Raw genomic sequence first — 11,277 nt, 5'->3', positions numbered from 1 at the left:
TTGCCCCTAGCATCAGCCAAGTCCACCACAGTTTACTGTGTCATTCTGAACCATTGATAATACGTATATGCTTCATTGCCTTTGGTTTCCATACCCAAATGAAGTGCTCAATGTCCCTAGGAGGCCTAGATCCTCAGGACACCAGATCTGTTTCTTTATTTTAAATCTGTGTTTAACCCAATCTGGTGGGACTGGAGTATGCTCCAGATGTACAAGCCCCCCACCCTGGCTGCTGGCACCCCTGCAGTCTCCAGCCAGGATGCACACATGGCTTCAGGCTCAGTGGGTTTCAGTTGATCCCTTTGCTAGGCACCTTGTCAGGCATCACCTACATAGAGGCAGGGTACTTCACCAGGGATGGTGTTTTTCAAGGCAGGGAAGGTCTTCGATGAGTTAGGCACTTTGGCAGTTCATATTAGGCATGTTTCACGTTTTGGGACCACCCTCCCCAGTCCTTGTCTTGGTGCTGTCCTCTGTGTACTTGGTGCTGCTGCTGTGCCCTGAATCTGGGTGCCTGGCATGTCAGGGCACGAGAGAAAAAGCACAGTGTTGCTGGGGGCAGGGGGGCCACTGCATGCATTGAGTGGCTGGATACATTCCCTATCAGTTGAGAGGGTACCAGGGAGCAGTGGTCCCAAACATCTGCTCTGCTCATTCCCTTGTTCTGTTTCAGATTGACCTCTTGGTCTGCTAAACTGCTCCACCACCTAAAATAACAGGGGTGACTTAGAGACATCTCATGGGACCCAGAGGAGATGTAAGGCCATGCCTACATGCTGTTTATGTGGACTGGGGACTTGGGGAGACCTAGCTCTGGGCAATAGTGTTGCTGTGAGGATGAGATTGCTCTGTAGCCTGCACAGCTGCATAGCTACATCCAGGAAGACCCCAGCAGAAAACAAGTTCCTAGAGTGCAGCTCAGCATTGCAGCCTTTCCTCTGGCATGTGACTCCTCATTTGGTCTGTCACAGACCATCATGAGTTTGATACTGGCTGCTCACCACATCCTGAGGACTGGAACCGCTTTTGTTGGCATTTAGGGAAATGAGGTCATTCCTCTCTCTGACAAAGCATGGAACACACACCCCTCCCGCCAAAAACCAAACAACAAAGAAACCCCAAACCTGCCCTTTAAGTACAAACCTTTTAAAACAAACCTCTAAAATCCTAGAAAAGAAAGTATTTCAGATTTACTTATTTGGGGATTATTTTTTTCCCCGTTTCCTGGTATTTTGTCTTAGCTAGCATTGAAATGATCTATTCATGTTTTTTTTTCAGAGCTGTCACACTCCCCCTCTGCCCCTTCTGTTCTCCAGCCCTTATCTTTCAGCTGTAAAGAAGTTATGGTAGAGAATAATTACATTTGTGTACTTCCTGCATCACAACTTTCAACAAGGTGCGCAGTTACATTCTGTTCAATTCCTCAAAGCCAGATGGGGATGAAATGCTTGGCAGTTTGGTTGTTTGGGGTTTTTTTTTTCCTAAAAAGGCCTGCTACTGTTGGTGCCGGTATTTGCTCCCCATTTATGCTGATCAGCACATCTTTTGCCTTCAAGGATGCCATTAGTAATTCTCCTTGGCGTTCAAAAGCAGGAATCCATTGTGCAGCACTTGGAGAGCCACTCGGATGCAGGTAAAGAATATAACAGCTTGAGCAAGTGCTAATTAGAACCAATTAAACTTAATTGACCTCCTTTGGCAGTAACAAGCGTAATAGAACTTGCTCTGTCCTTGCAAAATGGAGATCTCGCCTCCAAGCTAAGAGCAGAGCAGGGCTTCATGCCTCAGCCTGTAGCAATTATGTGACTGTGAGGGCCAGGAAACCGCTCCCTCCAATCTGCTGTAAAGGCTCAGATCTCCTGTACCAGGGCAGTGCACTCAAAGTGAGGTTTCCAGTTCAGTCTGGTTAAAGCCCTAACTTTCACAGAGCAAATGAGCATCCCAAGATACCCATGCTAATCTCTAGAAATGAGTTGGCAGAAAAACACAGTGCCTCTTTTATAGGTAAGTACTGGTGTGGGCATAAAAACAAAGAAGGGAAAAAAAAAAATAAACGAAGGAAAATAAAAGGCAGTTGTAGACCTGGGAGCTGGGAATGGTGACGGTGCTCAGAGGCTGTGGCTGTCCTCAGCAGCAGGTGTCAGCTCTGGTGTGCCCTCCTCTCGCCCACATTGGCGCCTGGGCTGGGGGAGCGATCTGCCTCCCACATAGCACGGCTCCCCATGGCACCTCGCAATGAGGTTGCCTTCTGCAAACCTCTGCTTGAAAAAGGGGCGCTGGGATCCATCCACGTGAGGTTCATGGGGCTGGGGTGCAGAGAGTGTCTGTGCACCGCTACCACGGCCGCCGATTTGGAAGTAGCCAGATGTTTCAAAATAAAAGGGGAGAGAGAGAGAGGGGGGGGAGGAATGTAGGTTAAGGAATGCATAGCTGCATGAATTCAAAAGTGTCGGTGGTGGGGGTTAAACTACAGGTCACTGCGAGAAGCTGAAAAGCCATTTTTATCAATAAACCCAAATGGATCTGCTCTCAACGCTGGTGGGTTGCTGACTTTTTCCTTGGCAGGAGCTGAACGCAGCTGGTTTTGCTGCTAACTTGGCCTTACTATGAACAGCAATAAAGGTGTTAGTCAGGTGCGAACTTTGATGTGACCAATAGCATCACTATCCCTTCAGGGAAATGTTCTTGTGCTGGCTTGTTAATGAATTTCTTTCCTAATGAGTATCATTAAAAATCCTTTGATTAGCTATTTGTGTGAATGCCCTTCCTTTTTCCTCTAAGCTGCCACTCGAACTGACGGCAGCAGGATCTGCCCGAGGCGGAAAGCATGCAGCTGTATGCCTTACCTCATGGATATAGGTCTGAGGAAAATAAGAAATAAGAAAGACAGAGAGAAAATAAAAAGGAAAAAAAGGATCTCACAGAGGAGCTGAAGTTGCTTTCCACACGTGCACAGCCTGAGCAGGCGGCAGCATTCAGATGAGAACGTCGTTGGGGGAAATGAAGAGCAATAGGCAGCGATGGTGAAGCATGTAACAATAATATCCATATACCTCCAGTACCAATGGGCAAAGAAACAAATAAAGCTATAACCCGGGGAAAGGGAATGCCAGAGAATAAATGGACCGCAGCAAGCAAACAAAAAATGCCGTGTCATAAAATGTAGCAAAAACCCCTTGAAAAACAAAATTAAAAGCAAAACAAGGCATTTCACATCCCAGGCCCCTTAATGAGATATTGATGGCATAGAAATTGCCTACTTCTATGCAAGACAAAAGGAAGCCCAAGAAACACTAAAACAATTAGGAAACAGATTTGGCTATCTGAGGTTTAATAGAAAGAGATGTGGCATAGCAGAGCACAATTAATCACCAATTGCCCGAAACACTTTCTTCTCCTGAGCTACTGCAGAGCTGTCTCCCCCCCTCCCCATCTTAAAATGACAGGCACCCAATCCAGTCTGTATGCAAAATAAGTCTCTCTCTACTATTCCTACCCTGGTCCCTCAAATCTCTCACTGAATTGCAGATACTGATAGAGCTTGTGCGCTTATTCTGGTGGCACAGCCCTCAAACTGGCTTCAGCCTACCCACCCCCTTCTTCCTGCTCCTCCTTTTCTCCATCAGGCACACGCTTCATCTACATGTTTTCTACCCTGTTGTTAGGCATATAATGAGGCTTTTCTATTTTTGTCCTTCTATACCCAGAAAGCTGTCTTAAACGCATCACGCTTTGAGATATATACAGCTTCGCTTTTATGCTTCATCCACGGAGACTATGAGGTTTAAGTTTAAAATGGGTCACTGGGTGCCTTCAGAGCATTTGTGAGTAAGGGAGAGCCATTGATGGGTCTCGGTCTGAGTGTCACAGCCCTGTTGGCAGGTCCTGAGAGACTCGGGGTGAACGATTGTGGTTGCAGAAGGACTCAGGCAGGGTGTCGCAGCCTGTGCCTATCACGCCACACATGATTCTCCGATTCGGTGTGTTTGTGTTAATAGCAGCAGCAAAATGTAACCTTAAAAACATCTGAAACAATAACTTGAAACAGTGACAAGCTGAGAGTAAATCTGGGGTCTGGTGAAAGCTGTGGTAAGGCATTTGCCTTTTCTTTCATAAAAATGAAATATTATGGTTTCCTGGGTAATCTCTGCAGTGTGGCAGCAGATTTTCGCCCATCAAAAGGCTGCCTCTCTGCTCAGGGTACCTTACCACCATGAGACATTGAAACACTTGCTGATTTTCTGCACATGAATGCTTGAGTACACAAAAGCCTGTTTCCAGGCATGTGGCTTTGAATTTCCTTCCACCGTGGCCCATGTGTGCTTTGATCTCCTGGGAGTTACCCAAATCCCAAGTGTTTCTGCAAGCACTCATCGCTAATTAAGAATATTCAAAGAACCCTTTCCATAATTTCATATTCTTTACTGTCTTGTGCATGCCTATGAATGAGAACAGCTACCAATTTCAGCTTTTGGTTGCTGTTCTGCTACACCTCCGATTTCACTGAGGGATTTCAGAGACATGGTTTTCATGTCAATTAGTTAATTAGAAACTAATGGTAAAAGTACTAGACATCTGACATCTGGTAAGTACCTTTGCACTTTGGCTGAGGGCAAAACCTTTTAGTACTTGTGCAGCTATATTTTTTTTAATGGCTTGGATCAGAGTTAGAGTGTGTTTTGTAATACTCCCGGTAAAGCTGCCTGGGTGAAGAACCTTCACTTTGAAGCTGAGTTGCTCCGATCAGAAGCTCCTGTTTGGACCAATACATGGACTTTTCTGGGACAAGTAAAACTTACGTGCCTTTCTAGCAGTAGCAGCACTGTTAAAAAAACACAAAACACAAAAAAGCAAACTTAGCCAGGTAAACTCAGGGTATTTTAGCGAGCACTTGGGGGTTTCCGGTGCTTTGGTCTCTGCTTGGCATTACCCAGGAAATACTTGGTGCAGGGATGTGTTTGTGCCTGCTGACATCCCTGGTGCCTCTCACCTCACCGGTCACACTCAGAGCAGGAGTGGCCCCAAAAGCTGAGTGCAAGGAGGAGAAAATTTTTGGAGGGAAGACTAAGAAGACATACAGTATATCAGCAACAGTTTTCATGACAACAAAGAATTCTTACAATTTTCTTCCAGCCCTTGACCCCCAGGTACACAGAGATACTCCTTTTCCCCACTGTCCATTTTTTACTTTGGATTTGGATAAATGTAAACTGCTGTCTCAGAAAAGGAAATTTTGGGAAAAAACCCAATAATAACTGGCAGAACAGTGTGGGGCAGGCCTCTCAAGGCAGGCCTCTGACCATCAATATTAGGATGTGTCAGTAAATTGATTATCGCTCGTACACTGTGCCTAGTGCTGACAATAATAATGACAGAATGCTCTTAATTGGTCCCAGGGAACAAAAATGAGACAGACAGGAAATTCTCCCCTTTTTTATAGTGAACAGTTTGGGTTTTGCTGTGGGTTTTTTGTTGGTATTTTTTTTTTCTTTTTTTCTCAAGCATTCACTAGTACCATGGTAGACTTAAGGGTGTTCTGAGGCATCTTATGCTCCTCACTTTCCTAAATCCATTTATTAAATTGAATGTTGTTGAGCATGAGGCTGACATTTGGTGATTCTCACGCAGTTTCTAATAGCTGCAGGGTGCTCATTTTTGGAAGCAGTTTTATGATGCTACAAAATGTCTTCTCTGCTTTTGCTGGCACATATCATGCCATATAGCTGAAGCAGAGCTGTCAGGACAGCATGTCTCTATTTAGCAGACCATTGTTTGTCATCGCACTGATATTCTTGGAGTTTTTTCAACTATAGCATTGTTGCCAATGGTTAAAATTTCAAAGCTTCATAAATGACTGTACACAGGAAGATTAATCCAGCTGGCAATCTTTGTACTTCTAAGATTTTTGTAGAAGTCATCAACAGGGGAGCCAATAATTTTCACTCTCTGATGAAGTCTTCATTATGGAGCATTGGAAACCTTGTTATAATGTGAATGACTTTGACATTATATCTTCAGTTATGTGCTTTGCACTTCTAATAGCACTTGTACAAAGGGAATTGAGCACTACAAAGTAGAGTAACCTAATTTTCCTCTGCATTTATACAGGCTTAGTAAGGGTCTCTCATGTTATTTACAATGTCTTTGTCAGATTCTTCTTATTTTAATTCCCTGGTATATAAAAGCTGGTGAATGTCAATCCCTGTAACTATCAGCTTTCAATAAACACAATCTACAGGGATGTGAGTCGTGTAGGACACGAAAGAGTCGGTCACTCCATAATGAGCAACTGGGAAGGGAGGACAAGTTAGCTCAAAACACTTTCGTGTTTGTCAGATTTAATTTGAGGTTTTGACTGCACACAGATTCAGAAACACTTGTCACAGGTGGTCAAGACATGCTAGGAAGAACTATAGTGAATAATAAGGCTATTGTGCTATAATGGTATCATAACACCTGAAGCAGCCATGGCAGCTGTTGTTTCATCATTCTTCAGCATTGATTTTATTATTCTCAAATGAAATTTTTGCAACTTTGACCTGCTAGTGGATTCTGTGATATTGAGGAAACACTAATAACATTTTCTTTTGTCTCTGTTCCTCTCATTTTATTTTATTTTTTCTAATCTTCTACCTCCTCACCCCTACTCTCTCACCCCCTGCAATAGACTTAGTTTCATCTTACTTGAGGTGTAACCAATTATCAGCGTAGCCCTGCTGATAAAACACTCTCAGATGGCTGCATTGGAAAAAATACAACCAAAACCAACCACCAAACCAAACCAAACCAAAAACAACCCACAAAAAACATCCACTACAAAAATAATTGGCCAATGCTGCTGAAAGCAGCTATATTTCCCTTTTCTCTTTATAAAACGTCTGTCAATATTCACAGGTCTCCAAAAAAACCCACCTTCTTATTCAAAAAAACAGCTTTCGTTTTCCTTCAACAAAGCAGTTTGATGGAAGCCTTAATTCACAGCCAGACAGGACCTGGCCCTTATCCTTGCATACACTTTAAGCACCATTTATCTTACAACCATCCCAGACAAGAAGTGATGGTACTCAGAGTACAACATCTATCCCATACTGCTTATACAAGCCACTTATTCACATCACTCATTTTCCACACAGCTACTCTTATATTTCTTACATCCCGCAAGTCTGGACTCTTAAATTTGTGATGTATTTTAGTACTAGCTTCACTGTTTTTAATTTTCTTCCCCTCAGTATTCTTTGTTTTTTTTTCTTTTTTTCTGAAGATGTGATTTTGTTCCTTGAGCCCCTTCTACAGATTGTATGGATAAGAGAAATCAGAGCCTGTGTGTTCTCCCTACATGAACAGAATCATTTACAGGTTGCCCACACTTGTGCCCATGTCAACGTAGGTGTTGCTGCTTCTGCAGCAATTTTGTGCTCAGCTGTTCTATCCTTTGGTACCTTGTGTGACATGAAGAAACCTGGAAAAACACAATCTCAATGTGGAGGTTTTTCACATCTCCTAGGCAGGCCTAGCTCCCCCTTCACTGCGCTATATTTACCGAAGTGTGATGCGGCTTTGAACAGTTTCTTACTTTCTCTTCCAAAAATTTTCCTTCAACCACAGAAGTTGTTGCTGCTGATCGCATCTGGAAATTCAGTGAACAGCTTAAGCCTCTCTGAGCCTGCACCCACGTAGCCAGCCAGTGATTTGGAATGGCTTCAGTTCAATGGAGCTAGTTAGGGAGAGACAGGACGTAGCCGGCATCCCCACTCGGCTGTGGTCATAAATCATCGTACAACCTGGCATTGACAAATTGGTCTTGGCCTAGAGCATCCGGGAGCTTTGTGAGAAGCCCGGCCAGGCTCGGGCTGAAACATTAGCAGCAGGCATCCCAGGATACGCTTTTCAAACTTCTGGATGGAGGTGGATATGCGAACAATATGCTTTGTGGGCAAATTTCCAGGAAAACCTATTGAAATTTTTAATTTGTCTTCAATTAGTTTTCCCGGAATTTTCTTTCAGTTCAGTTGCTATCTTCGTTGTCCAAATGAGCACGGGCAAGGTGGATCTAGAGTGATAATCAGGCTCATCTGTCAGCAGTGATATGAGAAAAATAGCAAGGCAGTTGCAATTTAGTGCACAAAACGTCGCTGTTAAAGGGTAACCAGTTCATCAAACTTTGCTGAAAATGATGAGGCTTTCCAGTGGCAATTTAGACTAGTAGTTGGAAAACAGTTCTAATCGGACTCCAAGGCTGAGTAGCTGTCACATATGGTGAATCTCCACAGAGACTGAAATAGGCTGAGAATTAATGAGCTTCTAATTTCAAGACTGATGTCTCTTGAATATGTCTCCTTTCTTCTCTGAGATTTTCCCCTCATCCCTCCTCTCCCCCTCCCCATCCATACCCTGTCCATTATATAAATTCCTTATCTCATAAGCAGTGGCCAAAGCACTTTTCTCACGTGTGCCTGCGTGTGTATAATAGGGCTTAAACTGAACGGTGTAAATGATCATTTCGGTATCTTACTCTACCAGCAAGTGGCACAACTGGAAGAACAGGGGGACGATGGCCACAGTAAGTTATTCTGTGAAAGAAATGACACTTTTTTTTAAGCAATAACAGATTTCTATCAATTATCATCAATGGAGTGCTGCTATGTGAGCATTTTAATGTTTCTATTGGCTGCTAATCTCTGTCTTTTCACTTCATCTTTTCCTCATATTCTTTTCTTCATCTTCCAGTCTTTTCTTCCATCTCAGTTTTTCTTTCCTTTTTTTTTTCTAACTTAGGTCTTTCTGCTTTTCCCATTCTGCTTCTTCTCAAGTACCCTTTTTCTCTGCTTTGTCTAGGATTTCCAACTTTCATGCTACTCTCCAACACCAGTCTTTCCGCCTCTAATTTTCCAAGCTCATTCTTTCCCCCATCTGCATTGCTAATGTGAAATTCACTACTTTAAATATGTCATTCTAATCGATGAATAGCTAAGTCTCTGAGCACGCATATGGCAAACTAGATGTCTCTAGAAAAATGAGTAGAATCAAGTTCACTCAACTGGTAAAAAGTGACTGGTGGTCCTGGTTTAACACATACCCAATTTCTGCTTGTTACAAAATGTTAAAGGAGTTCCTACATTTCCACATAGGGGTATAACCCTTGGAAAGGAATCAGTGATTTGCTACAAACATGCTAGCTCTTTAAGAAGATCTTGCAGGGAAACATCAGTCCTTCTGAGAGGTGGGGGGCAGAGGAAGCTGGCAATGCCTGTTTCTTTTTTCGTAATCTCCATGGTGCTGTTACAGAAAGATTTAGAACTGCTTACGGGCCTATTGGCTGGGCAGTGTAAGATGTGAGTACAGTAAAATATTGTTCTTTTTCCTCATTAAAGTATTATGAGTCCACTTTGACGTAAAATCCATAAAACATATGGATTTGGGGAGCTCTGAATCATTAATAACACAATGGCTTGTTTGTGAAGTAAATATAAGGGAAAGATGAACTGGAAATTAAATGTAATTGTAAAGGAAGTGAATTTTTTACAAGATAATAGAACTTACCAGTATGTTTTAGTCTACTGGTTTAACTGTAAAGAAGAGCAGATTAAGATTTAATCCAGGTGATTTTAAGTACAGCTAAAAGTGTTCCTCTCCTGACTTCATTTTGGGCTTTTTGGGTTTGGTTTGGGGTTTGTTTTTTCTTTTTTGTTTTGTTATTTTTGTTGGGGGGGTAATAAAAAGGCAAATAATCCTCATTTTGTGGTACAGCTTTATTTTGGCTGAGGACCATGTGATAGTCAGGTCCATGATAGTACCATGACTACAGGCAGGGCCATGCAGGGAGCCAAGGTGTTATGGAGGGAACCTACAGGGCTTTGAGCGTGCTCCTATATACTGACTGCTCACTTGCCCCTCTTGGGGAGGAGGGGAAGCAATCTGAGCTTCTCTGTGGCATCTCTGACACAGAAACCAAATGTCAGATTTCGGTTTTCTTTGCTGTGGTGCTGCACCCTGATAAGGATTTGGAGGGTTGCTGTGGTTTGTTTGGAAAAGCAGCAGCCCCTGAAGGTCCCTATCAACTTCCCTGGTGTTTTTTTGCCTCTATCTATAAGGCTGGATTTGGTGGAAGTAACTCAAAGGAACTTCTCCTTTCCCTCACATTGCTGGTACAGAGGCAGCTGTTGTAAACCTGTGGAATGAGGAAGGGAAGGTAGTACTGGCTGTTGGGGATCTGTGAGGCAGTCAGCTGTCTGGAATCAGGGAAAATGTTTCTATCTCCCTTCTGTCCCATGTGCCAGATACTTCTCCCCACACACACCTCCCCTTCCTGATTTGGTGGGGTTTTGTGATGATTTCTGTAAGTTATGGGAATGTTTCATCTTGTGAATTTTATCAGTTGGATGCTGAAAGGTAAGCCTCCTTCTCGGTGCGAAGATTAACAAAATAAATCGTGGTGTAGCATTGCTACACTCTCGCTTTCCCTTCTCAAGCATGAGATTATGGTTTCTGCATTGACTGGAACCACAAGATTGCGCTGACAGTCTCTGGGTGCTCTTGTTGCCTGGCACTGCTAGCTAGGAACGTAGAGATGTCACGAGGGAACCTACATTTCCATGGAGTATTTAAATAATCTACTGAAACTTTATGTATAAGTAGGTAGAGGGATTCTCTGTTTCTTAGAGAGCTTCACCAGCTGAAGTTGAGGATGAGATGATTTGTTGCTGGTGTTAGTTGTAACACCAATTCTCTCACTTCAACCCTTCCGAAAAGTCCAAACAACTCTTCATATGTGTGTGCTGCAAATTGCTTGGCAAGTGTTTTCTGTTGACATCAAACTAGTGAAATGACAGGTAAATTGTTTCATCGTGTAGATTACAGACTGGCAGCGTGGTATGCAAGGCTCGCAAAGTTAAAGAAGTAGCCAGCTGAAAGTCACAGTATCGCTTACCAATCATGGAGCATTAATCATCGAAATGGAGGCATCAGGGGTTTATTACAGTGTATAAAACGACCTTTGGCATCCATGCTTGTTTGGTTTTGAGCATCTCATGACCAAACACAGACAGTTATACCAAGCTTCACTGGTGCTGAGGGTTATACCAGGTGTCTCTGATTTCAGTCAAGATTGTAGCAAAAAATTTATACCAAATCATGAAGATAAAGGAAGATGTCACATTATTTTACATTACTAAAATAGTTGTATTGCTCATAAAAAAGATATTAAAACTAATATGGCCTAATGAAAGTGTCCCTGCCCATGGCAGGGGGGTTGGAACTAGATGATCTTTGAGGTCCCTC

The sequence above is a fragment of the Gallinula chloropus genome (genome assembly GCF_964237585.1).
Source record: "Gallinula chloropus genome assembly, chromosome: 1".
Classification (NCBI taxonomy): Eukaryota; Metazoa; Chordata; class Aves; order Gruiformes; family Rallidae; genus Gallinula; species Gallinula chloropus.
The sequence above is the reverse complement of the archived record's forward strand: the minus strand, read 5'-3'. Positions refer to the sequence as shown.